Below are 5841 nucleotides of genomic sequence, written 5' to 3' on the forward strand. Positions count from 1 at the left end.
TACATTTTAATACAAAAAGTGATTCTTAAATTAAAAATTGAAGGCTCCATTCATTCTCCGCAAAAAAAGGCAAAAGCTTGGTTTTTTATATTTTATATTTTTTTATGTACATAATAACTTTTTAATAATCTAGTAATAATTTGAATTTAAAATTGTAACACTGTTCAGAAGCACAGAAAAGCTAAGGTTGTTCAAGCTATTCAATCATCCCAAAGTCCGTTTAGTGCAATACAGCACTGCATACAGTCTTTTCAACTACGTCTCCATAAAGTAGCGATATACTATCAAATATCAACCAACCATAACCAAGAGTAATTAAAATGAGATAAATTAAAAATGACGATGATTCTGGTTTCTGCATTAAAAATGTGTAATAAATTTTAAATACAATTTGTCATATGTCACACAACAACCCAACCAAAGTCACCACACCACACCGCACCGGAAAAAGGAGACTTTCCCGCAATACCACTGCTGCTGTTGCTGCTGGACAAAACTGGACCGACTTAACTCAACTCGACTGGACAACACAACTAAGATGATGATTGGGATGAGTAATGATAAGATGGCGTAATCTTTTTACAAAATCTTAAAACAGTTACGATTAAAAGGCATTTCTTATTCTTTGTAAGAGACTTTTTCAAACTAGTTAACAAAGTATAAGGTATGAATATTTTATTCTGACAATATGCAAGTTCTCTGTTGTTGTTTTTGTTGTTAATTTTATGTGATCTTATCTAGATGATGGGAAATGTGATTCATGTAAATTTCTAGAATAACAACCATTTGCATTAGCACCGTCCTCAGTCAGCAGCGCACGATGCTTTATTATGTTCTTGTGTGTGGCATTTTATATGATTGCATCAAGAGTGCAATAACCGTATGATTGCGAGGTAATTGACAGGTGATTAACAAGCAGAGGTGTATGGAATTTTGAGTTATTTAGTTTAATTATTTTTTCAGCTTTACCGCGGCGGTGTAATTATTTTAATGTTGAAAAATGTCAGAATGAGTTAAGTTGGTTTTATGAAAATACGAGTAATGTAAACAATTAAAATTGAAATCGGAAAGATTTAAGATCAAAATGATTTCTGTATAAATTGAAATAGTAGTAGTCCTAACCCTGTGATGCCCAGTTTTTGTATTTGATTCAACAAATCAGCATAGAATAAAACTAAGCGAGTAGAATGAATCTGAAACTTATTTTTCAAAAAAAATAAGTTTTGACATTTTATAGGCAAAACTATGTACACTGCCTTAAAGCAAAACATATTTAGGTGAAGTTAAAAAAAGTTTATTGAATGGCTAACGAAGAAAGTTTACTAAGAAAATATGAAAATTAAATTAACAATGTTTTTAATAGTACTTATGTAAATACGTTAACGTTGATGGAAATTTAAATTTAAATTTTTTGCAAAATGTCTGCATTTCTGAATTGTGTTTCTCCTTTTGGTTTACATTTTTCGGAATTATATTTAATTCACGAACAATTACATTTAATGAAGCTATGAAATCTGTTGCATTTTCTGGTCAATGTTGCCCCAATGAATCTCGAACGAATATTAGAAACACGTGTGATTACATTAAACAAACAGCCTAATTCCCCATTTATGTGGCTTAGCTACCATATGTTGCCGAGTAGTGTTGTCCCCCATTTTTGTAGGTATACAAAAACAGACCCGAAGAGTTCGTTGGTCGAACTCGATGCAACTTTTCATATCCAGCCCGCCGTTCATAATGATAGTCGAATTGTTATTGAAAAGGAAGAGAAATGGAGAACTGGCGCTTTGCTTCAAATCTCATTATTGTCATTGTGCCCCGCATTACTTACTTACTTACTTAAGGTGGCACTACAATCCTTTGTGAACTAAGGCCTCACCCAACAAACAGCGGTTAGCAAGAGTTATTCTTCTTTAGATCTCAGCGTTGGTGTTATTTTCTGCGTTTACAGCGGAGTCTAGGTAGACGAAGTCCTTGACTACCTCAAAGTAACGTCTGTCGATGGTGACGTTTTGACCGAGACGTCGGTGTTGTAAGTCATTTCATGACGACAACATGTACTTTGTTTTGCCCTCATTAACGTTAAACCCATCACCCTGAATTCTTCCTATTATGTGAATGTCATCAGCATATGCTAGTAATTCGACAGACTTTTAAAAAATATTGTGCCTCTAGTATTGACGTGGTAGCTCTGCACTATTCTTTCAAGCACGATGTTAAAAAAATCGCATGACAGCGCATCACCTTGTCTAAAGCCTTTTTTGACATCGAAAGAATAGAATAGGGCAAACAATACTGAGGTTCCATTCATCGGGCCTGCTTTCTTCCGACCATATCTTACAGATAAGTTGGTGGATGCTCCTTACCGGATTATCTCCAGCTGCCTTGAAGAGCTCGGTATTTAAGCCATCTGCTCCATCGGTTTTGTTAGCCTTCAGCTTAGACATGGCAATTATTACTTCGTCTAAGTCGGTAAGACGGTATTGTTGGCTTTCGTCGTCTATGTTGAATGGAACATCGATTACGTTTCACTTTTTTGCCTGCTGACATTCCTCATCAAACCAGGGGTTCTTTGTTGGTGGTTGCTTAATACCCAGTACGTCAGAGGAGGCTTCTCTGATTGATTCTTGGCAATGTTTCAATTGGTTTTCGATACATTGTGTTGGCGGCAGAGAATATTGAGAGAAGTTACTTGTAACTCTTTCGACGTTGTATCTTCTCCCAGCATCTCCCCGTTTTGCCTTGGGTGTGGAAACCGAATTGCTACCTTGGTTACAACGAGGTAGTGGTCCGAGTCGATGCTAGGTCCTTGGAAAGTTCGTACATCCATGATGCTGAAAGCGTGTCTAGCGTCGAAGAACATATCCTTGGTGTTGTCTTCCTTCTCTTCTGTGGGGGCGTGTGTGCATATTGGGCTAATGTTGATAAATTTTGGCTTAATGCATATATAATACATATAGCTCAAGACTTGTTGCTGTTAAGCGACGTAACATTTCATGAGCATATCAGAAGTTCATTGTCCTTAATTCGTTTGCATGGGTTCTGAACAGTAAATCCGTCCGTATCTGAGGCTTGGTGGTGCTTCGCAACCAGATTAGTTTTACGTGGCCTGTATTACTTCCTGAAAATTAAAAATGTCAAACTTCTTGTTTGTTGGTATAAAATCAAGTTCCAAGTTTTAATTAACCAAACACTGCATAAATTTATCATTCAAAAGTAATGTTACAAATCAAATCGTTTTTTAAAAGATTTTATACGTTAAATTTCTTACGTCGAGCTACACATTTTTATTTCGCACACAATACAAAATTAAATTCCTGAGCGCAATTTCGTATTGCATTCGGAACACAAATGAATTGGCCAGTACTCCAACAACCAAGACTTCCTTCCTCTTCTTGTAATTCGTTGCAATCCAAATTGTCAACATTTGGTATCATAGTCGAAATCATTTCAGTCTTCAAAGCTTGAAATTGCATTCATCAATTCAGCTAGATACCTCATCATCTGTCACTTTGGATAAGACATTCTTGACATTGCTACAGCAACTGGATGAGTTATGTGAAACTACTCTTTTCTAAATTATTTTCTAAATTGGTCCAGCAATGTCGCGATGAGCTTTCGAGCCTGAATATTAACCTCGATGTCACCCTGATCTGGGTTCCGCGCCATAGTGGTATCGTGGGAAATGAACGGGCTGACGAGCTAGCCAGGCAAGGATCGGCCCTTCATAGCTCACTTGCGGAAATGGTTAACATTCCTCTTGGTGCTATGAAGGGTAAAATCTTTTCTATCTACCAAACTGAATCAAACCGAAGGTGGAGCAATTTACCCAACTGCATTATATCTAGGAAGATATGGCCCACCTATAATAAAACCCGTACAAACGATCTTCTATGCACTCCAATTCAAGACATAGCCAGGATTGTTGCGGTTTGTACCGGTCATTGGCAACAACTTTTGCCCTAGTTGTAGTGACCAAAAAATAAGTGAAATGATAATCCATTTCCTCTGCAAATGTCCTGCTTCGGCAAACACTAGAAAAAAATACTTTTGAAAAGCATTCTTTCACGAACTTGATGAGCTATCTTAGACAAAGATTAGATACCTTATCTTTTTTCTAAATGCGACAAGATGGCTCTAACATAATCGCTATGAAGCTTCTCTATAAATCTTTCCCTTTCTATCACAGGTCAAACGAGTTTTTGGTATGAAAACGGCGCACTACAGCGCTAATTGAATCTCTGGCTAGGTTGCCTTGAGATCGCCATTTCTACCTACCTCTTTTTTCACTTTTTAGTTGTTGTAGTTTTAAGTTGTGGACACTAGAAGGCTTAAAAGGAAAGTGGCCAAACATTATAGAAATTATGATTGTATGATAAAAACATTAAATAACTATTACTGATAATTGTTTTCCTGCAAACAATTATCAGTAATAATTATTTAATGTTTTAGAAGATATTTGGCTCCAGCCAGGTTTCCATTCGAAGTCGAAAATTACCGATTAAACATGAATTGACGGGTTTTTTAAGCGATCAGCATGGTCCAAAATATTTCACTTAGGATTTCAGCTGTTAATATAGTTTATGGTCACTTAGACTTTGAAGTGAGTTCATCTAATGGAAAATAGTCCTTTTTCACAGTTTAAACTATGTCAGTCAGTTAAAAAGTAACTTTAAATCTTCGTTAATAGTATCATCAACCCTAGTCTTATAGAATGAGAACCTAGTGTGTGTGATCAAACTACTTTTAAAAGGTTTAATTTCGAATGTCCTTATTTTAGGCAGTTTTTCACTTTTGAACTTATCATCATTTAAAATTTGACAATTTAAAACTTCGCCATCACTAAAATAGAGATTTAATTCAACAATTCATGGAAGTTAAATACGGATCTTTCCAAATTAACCAGGCCGGGTTGAATACCTGAGGGTATTTTGTGTTGTTATTGAAATTGGGATCAACTTTTTTATTCAAAACAAAAATAATGAATATTTTACAAAACTAATCTAATCGTAGATACATAGATTTTTATTGATTTAAAGATTAATTTAACAATTATTACATAAATATTTTATTACAAAAATCATAATAGCATGGCATTTTCCGTCTGCAACATTAACAAATTTAATAAATTAAATTACTGTAATTAACAACAACAAACAAATTATTTTAAAAAGGGCAATTCAAAAACGGGAAAAAAAAAACAAATAACTGGCCAATTTAAAGCGTCAGAAGTTTCAGTCTTAATTCTGGATCTATATCGTTACTTATCTTTGCAATAGGTATATAGCTTGGAGGCATCCATCTCATTCAGCATACTAAGAACTTGTTCCTCTGATAAAAAGTCACTTCCAAAAATATATCTTCTAGTTTCCCTTAAAGTTGGACAAGTTCCGACGAAATGTATGACGTTCTCTCTTTCTGCTAAATAGCAAATAGTATACACTCTCGTGGTAAATCCGGTCTGTGCGGTATGAAGTTCAGGTTAAGTTGTTCGCTTCTTAACTTGACCATTGTAGCAATGACGTTTACATTATTTGCATCATGGACGTAGTTCCTTTCTGCGAGATTATGGTTGAGCTCACTGTAAGTTGTTTTCAACAAGGACCCAACTGCTTCAGCTGCATATTCTGCTCTACACTTATCATCTACCGCTGCTATAACCTTGTACATAAGAGCTTTACTGTGCGATACATCTTCCACATTTAAATTAAAATTTGAGTTGAATCCTGCACTGTACCAATGATTTTGGTTTTCTACAGCTTTTACTACGAGTTTTCTAACAAATCGGTATTCGATCATACTAAAAACGTGCAGGATCTTAAGGGTTTTTATAAATAGAGG

Source organism: Eupeodes corollae, chromosome 1 (genome assembly GCF_945859685.1).
Source record: "Eupeodes corollae chromosome 1, idEupCoro1.1, whole genome shotgun sequence".
In the NCBI taxonomy this organism is placed as follows: Eukaryota; Metazoa; Arthropoda; class Insecta; order Diptera; family Syrphidae; genus Eupeodes; species Eupeodes corollae.